Source organism: Eubalaena glacialis, chromosome X, assembly GCF_028564815.1.
Source record: "Eubalaena glacialis isolate mEubGla1 chromosome X, mEubGla1.1.hap2.+ XY, whole genome shotgun sequence".
NCBI classification, from domain to species: Eukaryota; Metazoa; Chordata; class Mammalia; order Artiodactyla; family Balaenidae; genus Eubalaena; species Eubalaena glacialis.
Genome location: NC_083736.1, coordinates 18,146,815 through 18,161,565, shown reverse-complemented (window position 1 = coordinate 18,161,565; position 14,751 = coordinate 18,146,815). Strand labels below are relative to the sequence as shown.

The 14,751-nt window shown below is 38.7% G+C and overlaps 1 pseudogene; it reads right to left on the bottom strand.

The window, feature by feature from the left end:
* Positions 1–273: 273 nt before the first annotated feature.
* Positions 274–1,582, bottom strand: LOC133082139 (solute carrier family 25 member 3-like; annotated as a pseudogene).
* Positions 1,583–14,751: the final 13,169 nt, after the last annotated feature.

The following is a 14,751-nucleotide window of genomic DNA, read 5'->3' as shown; positions in this document are numbered from 1 at the left end:
GCTGGATCATATGGTAGTTCTATTTTTTTTTTTTTTTTGGCTGCATTGGGTCTTCATTGCAGTGCACGGGCTTCTCATTGCGGTCGCTTCTCTTGTTGCGGAGCATGGGCTCTAGGGCACACGAGCTTCAGTAGTTGTGGCTTGCGGGCTCTAGAGTGCAGGCTCAGTAGTTGTGGCACACGGGCTTAGTTGCTCCACGGCATGTAAGATCTTCCCGGACCAGGGCTCGAACTCATGTCCCCTCCATTGGCAGGCGGATTCTTTTTTTTTTTTTTTTTTCATGAACAGTTGGGTTTATTTCAACAGTAAGTTTGAAACTCTTGCTTCTGGCAAGAGTACTACAGTAATTATATTAGGAATAGACAATTTCCTACACTGTCAAATATATAAAAGTTCCTTCTGCATTTTCCTCAACACTGATCAACAAGCAGATTCAGTCCACATTTGCTTTCATCTACTGAGTGTACCCAAGCTTCTTCTTCAGAGATTCTGGCATCTCAGGTAGAGGAGGGCGAGGGAGCCTGAAGTAGACCTTCACAGAGTCATAGATGAACCACTGCAGTGCAGTCAGAGTGCCGATCATGATGATGCGGGCAAACAGTCCCTTCCATACACCTCTAAATCCAAGTCTCTGGAGGACCAGAGACGCACTGCTACCCTTCTCTTTATTCAACACAGACACCACAGAATCAGCAGGGTGAGAAACAACGGCACAGAAGACTCCAGCTATGTAACCTGCCACAAATGTGACAACCAGCTGCTCTGGCTTTGAACATTCACTTCGGGGCTTGGGAACCACAAACGTGTACAATGCTTCAACAGTACGTTTAAAGCAAGCTAACTTCATCATGGTGTATGGTATCTGTCTCATCCAGAGAGGAGCAACCCCCTTGTAGAATGCCTTTAAGCCTTCTTCCTTATACATTTTGGGAGCTGCATCCCTCAAAGTGTTAGCATATCCTGGTTGGGTTTGAATTCGAACCTTAGCAGCTTCCATAGGAGCCAGAGGAATGTCAGCAAAGAATTCAGCACTGGCAGAGGCAGCCAAATGTAGTGATGTGTGCCAGAGATAGGCATTCTCCTCTCCAAGCATGTTGCTATACAAAACTTTGAAGACTTCATAAAAGCCAAATTTGCAGAGCCCTTGCATAGAGTAGCCAATGAAAGTCGGAGCCCATCCTTTGGCCAAACCACGAATACCATCTTCTTTGAGTGTAATTGAGAATCCGTTAAATATGCCCTTGTACTTTTGTGGATCCACCTGCATACGGCATTTCGCTAAATCCAGAGGAACAACAGCAGTGTGTGTCAGACCACAACTTAAGACCCCACCAAAGCCACACAGTGCGTAAGACTTCGCGGAGCCATATTCACAACTGTACTCTTCCACAGCGGTGGCTGCCAGCTTGCGGGAGCGGCGGGGTGGGCCCGGGGGCCCGGCGGGGTTGCTGCGGGGGGCCTGCGAGACCATCTTGCACCAGCTGCAGTTGGGGCGCGTTGAAGGGGTTCGCCCGCGCCAAGTGCGCCACGGACGAGAACATTTTCTCCCTAAGATGGCGAACACACCACCGCTCCCTCGGAAAGGCTGGGGCTCACAGAGCGGCAGGCGGATTCTTAACCACTGTGCCACCAGGGAAGCCCCGGTAGTTCTATTTTTAAGTTTTTAGGAACCTCCATACTATTTTCCATAGTGGCTGCACCAATTTACATTCCCAGCAATAGTGCACGAGGGTTCACCTTTCTCCACATCCTCACCAACACTTGTTATTTGTTGTCTTTTTGATAATAGCCATTCTGATAGGTAGGAGGTGATATCTCATTGTGGTTTTGATTTGCATGACCCTGATGGTTAGTGATGCTGAGCATCTTTTCATGTTCCTATTGGCCATCTGTATATCTTCTTTGGGAAAATGTCTATTCAGGTCCTCTGCCCATTTTTTAATCAGGTTGTTTGGGTTTTTTTGATGTTGAGTTGTATGAGTTCTTTGTATATTTTGGGTATTAACTCCTTATTGGATATATTGTTTGCAAATATCCTCTCCCATTCAGTAACTGGCCTTTTTGTTGATGGTTTTCATTGCTGTACGAAAGCTTTTTAGTTAGATGTAGTCCCATTTATTTATTTTTGCTTCTGTTTTCCTTGCCTAAGGAGACATATCCAAAAAAATATTGCTAAGACCAATGTCAAAGAGTGTACTGCCTATGTTTTCTCCTGGAAGTTTTATGGTTTTACATCTCACATTTAAGTCTTTAATCCATTTTGAGTTTATTTTTGTGTCTGGTGCTAGGGAGTGTTCTAATTTCATTCTTTTACATTTAGCTGTCCAGTTTTCCCAGCACCACTTATTGAAGAGGCTGTCTTTTCCTCATTGTATATTCTTGCCTCCTTTGTTGTAGATTAATTGCCCATGTAAGTGTGGGTCCATTTCTAGAGAAACAAAGTCTGATGACACATTTGAGCATTGACTGCAACAGTGCCTGTAGCCAGCCCTGCCTCTGGATCAGGCTGCCTCTGGATTTCATTTATGTAAATCAATAAATTCCTTTAATTCTTTTTTTGCCTAAATTAGTTTGGTTTGGGTATTCTGTTATTTGCAACCAAGATTGCCCTGATTTACACAGATGTGAATACCACTCAAGCATCTCCGCAGTTGAAGATTGATCCACGATTCCACAGGGGCCTACACCTTTGGAGATTTATTTATTTAGTAACCAATCAAAAGTAAGAGGAGCTTTTCAGGAAAGTTTGTTTGGTGGTCAGAATTTTAAATTATTCCAGTGGCAAAGCTCCTAGCAATCCATCTACTAATTGGTTTGTGAATAATTAAAAGATGATCTAAGGTCATCAGCAAACCTCAAGATAAATCCTGGTGTCTAGAGTATGCATCATTCATGTAATTTTATGACATAAATGCTCTCATACTAAGTGAAAAAGAAGCAGAATAATGACATGTATATAATATGGAATAAAATGGAAAATCAGAATGTGGAACCTCATGAGGAATCACTAAAAAAAAAAAAAAAATAAGTAACTGGGAAACCCCAAGGATGAGGTTTTAGAATGTAACAATTTCATTGAGAGAAATGATTTGTAAAACAATTTGGAACTCCTCTAAAAGTTTCAGTGTTTATTAAAATTTTCTGGTGCTTATTTCAACTTTAATCAAGTATTACCTTCATATAATAGTTGATATACATGATATATGGATATAAGATATAACCATTGGAGTCACAGTGTTCTTAAAGAAATGAATATTTATTTGATAAATACTGCATTTCTGAAAATACTATACTGACTGGTGATTTTTAATATTTTTTATTTTGTCCCATTACTAAAGGAATAACTCTCAGTGGACACATTTCAGAAACTAGTTGCTATACCTAAAAATAAAGAAATGTTAATGTTGCCTTTCCAAGAGAGACAATACACAACCATCCTAAGAAGATGGATTTCAAAGTGTAAATATCAAAAAAAAAAAAAAAAAAAAAAAAGAAACCCAAGAATCCAAAAATTTGCCAAGATGTCTTTTGAAGCAATTGAAATAAAAGGCCAGACTTAAGTCTATACAGGCCTTTCTTTCAACCTGATGATTAAAAGAGGGAGTTTGACCTTTTTGGTTTTTTTAACACTACTTCAACATTGATGAAAGAATGAGTGGATCTGGTAAATAAACCAGAATACCTCACTCATAGTGGATCAGTTATGTCCACAAGAAGTGAATGTATGATTTCTGTAATGCTGTTAGCTCAGTTTAGGTCTGTGAAGACAGTGAAGGCAACAGTGTGCTGCAATGAGCCAGCAGCACACAGAAGTGCCGTGGAATCAAATGATCCAGTTGGGAATCTCAATTCTACTACTTCCTAGCTGTATGGTCTTGGGATGTTTACTTATCTTCTCCAAACCTTAGATTCCTGATATATAAAATGTGTCTAAAAAATGTTAACTACTATCACCTAAGTTTTTCATATTGTAATAATATTTGTCATTTTTGAAGTATTTCTCTATGCCATGTGCTACACTACACATAACACACACGTGCGTGTGCACACATACACACACCCCATACCCTTAAAACTCTATGAGATAGTTATTTTAATTCCCGTTTTATAGATGTAGAGACTGAGGCTCAGATAAGTTATATATCTCACTCAGGGTCACATGGCTTGTGTGTAGTCAGTCTTCAATTTGAACAAAAGTCTGTCTGATTCCATAGACAATGATTCTAATCTATAAAACCAAACAACCTCTATATGTTGCAATAAGAAAGACAGTAACTTTGAACCTGTACTTTGACCCACATCACAATTAATCCATAGTGTGGGGAGTGCTTGCTAATTTGGCCTACTCTTAGGTAGTTCAAGAATGTATAAAAAAGAACTTTGTGTAAAAACCATAAACCGCATACTGGCTTTGGGATGTAACTGAGATAGGCAGATCCTGTAGCTGTGAAACTGGAGGAGGAACAGATCAGCTTGTGAGGTCTAAAGGCAGAGCTATGAGCCAACAGGCACTGTAAGATGTGGTCATGGTCAATCAACAGACTACAGAACAAATCTCTATTCACTGTGGAAAAATCAAAGTCAGAAAACACACCAAACCCCATTGTGACATTAGAATCCTCTTCAACCTAAAACACTGACACTAATTGAGTTTGGCAGATAATATCAAACTGGAGCTCATGGACCCACATAGGCCATAAGACTCCGCTCATATAGCAAATCTTAATGCTGGTGCAAGGCTGTGCTGACTTTATTGATTCTAGGATTTTAGGTGTACAGATATCTAGGTGGATCCTAAGCTGGTGTCGAATACTGGGAGTAAGACTAGAATTTAGGGCAGGAAAGAATTCTGTGATTTCTGGCCAACGGGCTATACATTTTCAGCCAGTTATTCTTTGTGTTTATTTGTCCTTTGTTATCCTTGAGCTTTAAGTGAAATATGATTTAAAGAGCTTGTTCAATTATTCTATGTTTTTTTTTATCCACGTTTATCTAGGGTGTTAAACTGAGAGCAGCTCACGTGATAGTCTCAGTGAAAGTTACCTAATGCTCTGAAGGAAAGTGGACCAAGGGCAATAATGGTCAAAACTTCAAGGGACAGTTTTTTCTTCCCACATGGAGATGCTTTGTAAATCTAAACAGTACTTTCTTTATACCAGTCACCTCCTAATTATTAAACTAATAACATTTTTCGAATCTAATTTGAACGCTGTTAAACATTTGATCCTAATGAATTCTTTTTATTTCTTAAAATGCTCTCCTTGCTTGAATTCCTTCTCTCTTAGTTTTCTGCCGAGTCTTTTTCAGGTTACTTCATGTACTCCTCTTCTTCTACCTAATGTTTAAATGATGGTTTTCTCTCAGGGTTCTACATACCCTGACCACTTCCCTTTTGACTCTATACATACATATTATACATTATACGTATCATATCTAAGTGATTCCATAGCTATTATCTTAATCACTTAAGTATTCAAAAGCTACATATTATCATGAGAAAGACTCACAACATTGGACTTTTACATAATGGCCCTATTGCTGTCATACAGAAGAGGTGAAATGGACCCTCCCTCAAAATTGGTTTGGATATTGAGACTGATGATACCACATATACATCAAGAGGGTAGGAATGAGATTTATTATTCATATAATGAGACTTTCTGAAGAGAGAAGGGTGAGTTCCCAAGCAGGTCGAAAAATGGATTGAGAGAGCGAGGAGGGGCAGCTGGCTTTGGATTTTATTGTGGCTAGGTTGTGGGGCTGGGGTGAGGGTTCCCTTGCATGGGCTAGGGCTTCCGTAGTTTGAGCCTCCCCCTGGCACCAAAGTAGGGAGCATCTAGGCCTTCTCATCAGCTTGTGCAGATACAGGGGAGGACAGAGTGGCAGAGCTTGAAAGCTATCAGCAGTCAAAAATCAAAAATGAAGTTAGACTCTTTATTACAAATCTCCATCATAATTAAGTCATAGTTAATTTAGATTTGACCACTACACAATCCACAACTTCAGTCCATTTGTCTGTTCTGAATTATAGAATTGCCAAATTGATCTTTCTACTTGGATGTCTGACAGAGCCCTCAAGCTCAACATGTTCAAAACTGAGCTCTTTTTACAAGGTAAGTTAACGACCTCTCAATCTACCTAGTTTTCCAAGTTAGAAAGATGACAGATATCCTAGATGTTTCTCTGTTCTTATCAACCCCTGGTCTTTGCTATTGGTCATAAGCTCCTACTGATTCTACCTTTGATCACCTTGCTGATACCACCCCCTCCTCTTGTAGATCCCATTGACTACCTCAGTTCAGTCCCTTGTAGTTTCTTGACTGGATTATTGCAATAGCCAGATCTTAATGGCTGCTCTGTTTCTAGTGTCATCCTCTCTGATAATCACCTCCACACACACACATTAACCAACTTGACCCCAAATGAAAATATGATCCACGTCACTCTCCTACTTAAAACTCTTCTATTAGTCTTGATCAGCCACAGGTTAAAGTATGAATGTCTTATAATGGCATACAAAAGCTTTTGTGTTTTGGCCTCAACCTATTTCTTTGGCCTCATCTACCTACTCCCCTGTCCTGACTCCTATTCTTTCACATTCACCCTGGGTTTCGTTTATACCAAAATACTTTCAGTTCCTCAAACGACCCGAAGTTATTTTTTTTTTTTTGGCCCCATACCTTTTTACATGCTGCTCCTTTTGTCCAGAAGACCCTTTATGTCTCTGTCCTCTAGGCAGCCCTATTTATTCTTCTAGTCTGAATGCAGCTAATATCTCTTCTATGAGGCTTTTCTTGACTTTCCCAGGCCATGTTCCCAGCGTAGCACCCTGTATATAATGAGTATAGTAACCATTTATTCTGTGCTTCACACTGTGCTAAGTCCTTTACATATATTATTTTAGGCAATCTGTATAGTAATTTTAGGAACTAAGTATGGATATCCCTGTTTTAAACATAATGATATTAAGGTATAGAGAGTTGCAATGACTTATGCAAGAACACACTGCTGTCAAGTAGTGGATCTCAAATTTGAACCCAAACTTATGTCTTATCTAGACCAATGCTCAGCATCATGATGTTGCTCAGGTGTATTTGTTTAATGACCTATCTCTCCATATAGTGATTTTTGCATTTCCTAGGCCAAACAAACAGTAGTGCCTAATGTGTATATTATATGTTGAGGAGACCAGGATATGTGGGGGTGGGACTGGGCAAATGCCAAAGAACAATACAGTACAGCCATTAAGTCCATAGTAAAAAGTTCAATCATACCATCATATTTAAAATCTGTAAAAGCTGATTAGGAAAAGACTGAGAATAGATGGTCACTTCTGTTTCCTTGTTCAAATCTATATGAGGAAAATGGCCAAGTACTTCTTAAAAACCATCAAATGATTGAAGTAAAAACAGTGTAAAAGTTCTATAGCAGTCATATGTCACAGCATCTACGTCCCTCACTTACATCTTGAATGGTCCATAAAGAGAAATGACTTTGGCTTCTGCCAACTGTTCCCTGCATCAAGAATAAGTACCATGGAAGGGACTGAGAATGCATTTTATGCAAGAACTGTCACACAAAGAGCAGACATTAAGATTGAAATTGCAGCTCTTAGACTGAGGAGCTGAACAATAGTCAAAGATGGGAGAAATCCTAACAGCTGGCAAGTCAAGGGAAAGGAAGATGGGGAAATGAGTCTCATTGTTTATCTAACTTCCAAAGATGAAGTCATAAAAACCATATAACCTAATTGCAGTTCTATTGTCATTCCAGGGATGTCTTTTTGCACCACTCAAATCAAACCATCTGGGTTCCATTCTTCCCTATTGATCTTACTCATCCTACATGATATAGTTCAAATGTTACCTCCTTTGTCACATATCCCCTGGTCCCCCAGTCAGCATTGATAACCCCACGCTTTTTGCTCACAAAGAACCCTATTTGTACCTCAATTTAGTAGTTCTTAGCTAGATTCAAGACCAAGTTTGAGCTTCTTAAAAGCAGAGAACTATTCTTTCTTGTATGTTCATGCCAACTGCCTAGCGCAGGGCTGAACTCAAACTAGGCTTTCAGTGAAGCCTTGTTGAATTGAAATAAATCTGTTAAGGTTGAGGAATTACTAAACTATAAATCTTTCTTGACCAAATGACTTGTTCCTCTAAGGACAAATTTTAAAGAATCAGGAAGCCTCAAATAGTCTCTTGTGTTCTGTTTGCATTTGATAATTTCTTACTGAAATTTTAGCCTCTGAAATGTACACTTTATTAGCACAAAAGATTTCCTCAGACAGAAAACTCAGATGTTACATATAACCTTGGCTGAGTCATGCTTTAATGTCCCTTCAACTTTCCCAATAGTCGACCTTGATTCTTTGTCAGATTTCCTGGAAAGCACCTGCAGCAGCTGCTCCTGCCACTACCACTACTCATGTTGGCCAGCCTATGTTTGCTGCAGCTATCAGGGGTCTAGGCAAGTAGATCTCTGACTGAAGAGAGAGCTCTGATTGATAAAGCAGCCAGGAGAGTAGACCTAAAATCCTGTAGTGTGTTGTATTCACCATTATATTATGATTATTATGCACTTTTCTTCTCCTTCTACTAGATCATGAGGTTCATGAGAACAGGAAGAAGATCTAAATCATTTTTGTATTCCTTATTGTATTCATCAATGCTTTGAAGCTTCAACTTTAGTACCTGCCATACATAGCCTAAATTGTGGTAGTAACTAAGCCAAGTAAGGTGAATTCATATTAGGCTAAATTCCATCCTAAGGATTGTGAAGCACCTCAAACCCTTTAAGGAAAAAATCAGACCATATGTAAACGTATAGTTGGATTGGATTCTGATGAGGCTTCATCCCCAGTTTGATTCACTTGGTCAGCACTGGGGCCTAGGCATCATTTTTTAAAAGCTCAACTACCCAGAATTCTAATATGCAGCCAGGGTTGAGATCTAGGGTCACTGATCTAGGATATATAGATATGACAGATAAAGATATCTCACCTTTGAATTAAAGAACAAACAGCAAATATATAAACTTTGTGTACTTTTACATTCTATTTCCTAGAGTTAATTATTTACCTACTTTATTTTTTTAATTAAGTTTTATTGGAGTATAGTTGCTTTACAATGTTGTGTTAGTTTCTACCTAGTTTAAATAACATTTCTTCTTGGCAAAAAACTTAATGTTTGTATTTAGGAAGTATTATTCTCTTGCATGAGTCTTTACTTCTCACTAGGAAGCTTGGTTTTTTCATGAATTGCTTTTAGGTAATTCATGGGGAAGTATAAACAAACACATTCAAGAGAGACTGGTCATTGTTCTTCCCTGCTATGAATATTTATCATGCTAAATATTTGGCTTTGACATTTATTTCAACTTCACTGATACTTCTGCAGTGCCTTGCTTTCTTTTGGCATTGACATTTTAGTACCCTTTGCCATTATACAATATATTTTTGGAGGCATTATTGTTTGTGGAAATTCCCAGCCTCACTTTCACTATTACAAATTTAACTGGATAGGGCCACTGATTTATTGAGCTTCAGTCTGGCCTGAGCTAAGGTGTTTTCTCCTAATAGCTGCTCTCCTGAAATATGTCCTCACCTGATCTGCATGTTTTCCTAGTTTGTAGACCATGAATATATCCCTTTGCTCTATAACCCTCAGTGTTATCCTTTGTTCTATTCTTCATCTTCAGCCTTCCCAAGCTTCTCAGAGTGAATTAACTGGTGCCCCACAACTCCATAATCATTACATTCTATTTTTGAGCAAATTTTAGTTATACAGGTAGTGTCAATCATAGCATCAAGTGGAGAAGTAATAGTCATAATAGTGACAGAGCTTGGATTAAAGCCATCTAGTAAGCCAGACCTGAAAGAGAAAAGAGAACTGGGATTCCACATTGTTTCTGAAGGATCCTGACCCTCAGTTGAGCCTAGAATGTGGTTCTCTCAGGAAGAACTGATGTGTGGCTTCCAGTGACCTATGTGGGCTTAACTCCAAAGCCGGCTGGGACTTCAGTCACAGAAAGATGATGAGAGAAGAGTAGGACCAAGGCTGAACCAAATGACTTATGTGTAAAGGTGATCTCCAGTAGAGACTGACAGCCTAAATGACAGCAGTCCTTACCACTGAGTTAGGCACAAGTTTTTATACCATGTCAGGCCTTCCTGGTTGCTCTGCCACCCACAGCCTTCACTTCCCTCTCTAGCATGAATCTCCTTCCAGGTCCTGACTTTTGCCCACCTCTTGTTATCTCCTAAGCTAGTATGCCATAAAGCCAGACAGCTTGTCCTGAAGAACAACAGGGTGAAAGCCAAGATCGTACAACTTACCTCAATTTGGGATCTCCAGATCTAACTCAGCAAGAGCAGGGAATTTTGCTCTCCATCTAAATGGAACACCCTCTTCCTGGTGTCTTCTCTCTTACATTTCGACAGTGGCTCTAGAGCACAGAGATTTGCCTTCTCTGACTGATAGACCACATAGAAAAGTTCCAGTGGGATTTAGCTCTTGGGCTCAGAAAACTGATTGTCATGCAATTATAGCTCAAATCAATAAATAAATACAATTTTTTGAGAGATTCATTTCAAATCAGGCATGTAATTAGAAGACGAAGACATGTTATATGGAATAACGAAGCATGTTCACCAAACAGTAATCACACCAAAACTCAAAATTTTATTGCATCAAAAATTGCATTTTAATATGATTGTGTGTGTATGTAATGTAAAAACTTTATTTACGAATGAAACATTAAACAGAGCACTACCATTAAGAAGTGTTACAGATCTTGCTTAAGTATTTTAACATTTAACTCCACAAAATCACTTTGGGAAACTCTACTGAAGCTAAATACACACCTATCCTATGACCTAGTAATTCCACTCTTTAGCATACCCAGGAAAAATGAGTGCATACGTCCACAAAAAGACATACGTAAGAATATTCATAAGAGCTTTATTCATAATAGTCAAAGCTGCAAATAAGCCAAATGCTTATCAAAAGGAAAATGGATAAACAAATGGTAGTGTACTCATACAATGGAAAACTACACAGCAATAAAAAGAACAAGCTACTGGTGCACATAACAACATGCATGCATCCCACATGTATTATGTTGAGTGAAAGAAGCCAGACACAAAGGAGTACATATGTATGATTCCATTTATATCAAATTTAAAAAGAGGCAAACTAGCTGAGGAAGATAGGAGACCGAATACTGGTTACCTGAGGGTGCGTGTGGATGGGACTGCAGAGTGGAATGAGGAAGGAGGGAGCTTTGGAAGGTACTGGAAATATTCTATATCTATGTGAATGATGGTTACAGGAAGGTGAGAAGGAAGGTTGGGAGGAGGGTTTACTTATGTAGTAAAAATTACCAAGCTGCACACTTAAGATTAGAACATTTACATAGTTTATGCTATATATATTATATCTCAAAGAAAATTAACTCCAACATAGACTGTTACAAAAACATAGAAGCAATTTTCCTTAAGCTATTTACATTCAAATGGCTAAGGCCAGATGTTTCAATGTTCAACACATGTGTGTGTCTAAAATAACACCCTTCGGCATACCTCATTGGTTGGCATAACAAAAATGGCTGGTGATTATACAGTCATTCTTTTGTTCAAGTAGCTCAAAGCCTTTATAAATTGATCTCACAATGTGGATGTTACGAACACGGTAAGTCTTATTCATAAGGACACTTTATCTTGCATCCCAGGAGGGTTAGTTTTATTTAAAAATTTGAATTTTAATTCTTAAAATCTGCATATAGACTCCTGTTTTTATTTATCTTATTATTCTACACATCAGAAGTGCAATGAAGATTATCAAAGGCCTTAATGAAATCTTGGGAGGCAGTACAATCTGGTGATTCATAGACTCTTCCATTTCCTCGAAGTATGACCTTGGGCAATGGCCTTCCTTTGGGAATAATAGTTATGAGGATTAAATAAATTAATATGTTTATTGGGCTTACCATACATAGTGCCTGGCACATGCTAATAAATGTTAGCTACTTTATCATTTAAAAGAAATCAGATGGCAAGTATGGAAGAAATTCAACTAGCATGGTATCTCCTTTCCAATACAGAAAACTCTTAGCTTTAGTGACTTTCCTTTGTAAATAAGGATGCATTTTTCCAAAACAGCAATATTCTCTCATGTCAAAATCCCTTTAAAAACAGAAACTATGGGTACAGTAATATTAGGCGCACATGTATTATGTCAGGCTGAGAAGTGAGCAAAGCTACTCTAGTTGATCTACAGACCTGTGAGTAGGAAAAGAAATGCTTCTTGTTGTATACCACTGAATTTTGGGGTGGTTTGTTATATACCATTATGTGTCAATAACTGGCTCATACACTAGGTAGCTGATAGTCTAGAGCAGAGGTTGGCAAACTATGGCCAGTGGGCCAGTTCTGGCCCATGGCCTATTTTTGTATGGCTCATGAGCTAAGAATGATTTTTATATTTTTAAAAGGTAGTTAAAAAAATAAGAAGAATATGCAACAAAGATCTTCTAGGGCCTGCAAAGCCTAAAATACATCCTATACAGCCTTTTTCAGAAAAAGTTTGCCTATTCCTGGTCTAGAGTAAAAGGTAAGGAAGAGAAAAGGGAAATTCTCACCATAGCCATGGCAAAAAAAAAGGTATTTTAATGCCCACTACAACCCTGCCTGGATGGCTGTCCCCAACTGGACTTTATATGTTGTTGAATGAGTAGAAGACTACAGCACTTTTTAGGGAGACTGCGTGTAGAGGGACAGGAGGTTGTAGGGGTGAATACCTCCAGGCCTGGGTTTCTATAGCCCACTGACTAAACAACTGTTGGCCATGAGGAGGCAGCACTGTTCACATGGATAACTCAGGAAAAAACACTGGCAAAAACCTTAAATGGAAATAATTTCTTTAGGTCCAATAGCAATTCACAGCCTCTCTGTTTCACTACAGTTAAGAATGATTCCTAAGCCCCTTCCTAGTTCTTTTCCTCCTGCTGAACTATTTATACATTTGGTGTTCCTTGATTTACATTGGTAGTACTGACTTTCATTGGACAGTGGGCTCCTGGGAAAACATGATGAAAAAATTGCTCTATAGTAGACTGGGTATGTGCCGGTATATGCAGCTCCTGCCATTTTAATTTTTTTTTTTTTTTTAATTAGCTTTGGTAGACACTGTTGAATGAGCAGGTAAAGGCAGTAAGAAGTGAAGCAGAGACATTTAATAAGCAGCAGCACATTAACAGAGCCACACAACAGCTGGCAATGAAAAGTAGCTACTGCCTATATATCCAGATGTCCATGTTAGGTGACAAGATAGTTCTCTATTTACTACCACTCTGTTGGTGGAGAAAAATCCTGGAAGGACACGCACCATTAATTCACAGTAGTTACACAATGAAGACCAGCATTCTTTTGCAGACAAAAATTTGGATTCTAAGCGACCTGTGGTACTTCCTCTTAATATTATGTACAGGGTTCAAGTGAGTGTTGCAACGTTAGGTTGTTTCTTTATTAAAAATCTAACTTGGTAACATTTTATAACATATTTTGTTTACATGTAGTTTGAAAAGAGCTTGAAAATCGAATTCCTAATTGGGAAAGAGATTCAGCATTGGAGCTATATATATATGTTGTGCTCAGTAAATCAATGTCTTTTATAGAAAAGCCAAAGAGCAAAGTTTGTCTGGGTCATAAATATAGTTGTTTGCCCCTCTCTCCCTAGGAGGTCTCCCATTACTGTTATTTTATACCACATACTAGCCTTTGCTGATACTCTGATGTTGCCAATACAGCACTTGAGCCATAAATTTGTTCTGAACTTTTTTTTTAATCTAGAGCTATACACTTGCTATTTGGAATTGCATTGTACTTTTTTGTAAGAACAGAAGGAAACTGCAAAATAGTTACTGACCTGAAAACAATATATATTTTTAAAAACAGAGACTGTGTGGGTATGATAATCTTAGAGCAAAATTGTGTGTTTTGTCAGGTTGAGGCTGATGGCATTTACGTAATGCTTTGAATCGTATTCTAGGCTTGTCTCTGTAGCTCTTGTTACTTCAGTTAAGTCAACTCACTTCTATTTTCTTGTAAGCTCTAACTCAGGCCTTTGTGGGGTGTTAAGAAGGATACCAAGAAAAGCCTCATTCACCCGAAATATCTCATCAACTGGGTTCTTGAAGGGGAGATAGTATTTGGGAGAAAGGAAGAAACCTTTTTTGGAGCAATGGAGACACCTCAAAGATAAGATTTTTCAGTTTTTCAATTTTGACTGGAATCATTTTCAGGGATTGTGAGGAAAGGACATAAAAACTTGCCTTTAAACTTATTTGGAGAATAATGCATTGTTTGTGAGATGCCTTGAGTTCTCTGGAAATAAAGCACAATAGGACAGGAAGGAGATTCTCAATACCCAAACACCTTTGACATCAGGATGAAGAGATTTTTGTCCTAGGAGGACAGGGTACAGCTTTCCCCAAATGTAAGGAAATGGGCTTGGTGAACCTCAAGTGGCCATTCTGCTTCTGCAACCTCTGGATGAATGCTGGTGAAGACGTGATGTTTGGGCTCCTAAAGGACTCTGTGAAATCACAGTTTTCAATGACTATGTGATTACATTGCCATAGTAAAACACTCAATATGTACTTGATTGAATTCTAGGCTTTTTATGTTTTAATCCAGCTTCCCATCTCCAGTCTTCATGTGATTTCATGCCATGCTATCCCATCCTATCATAT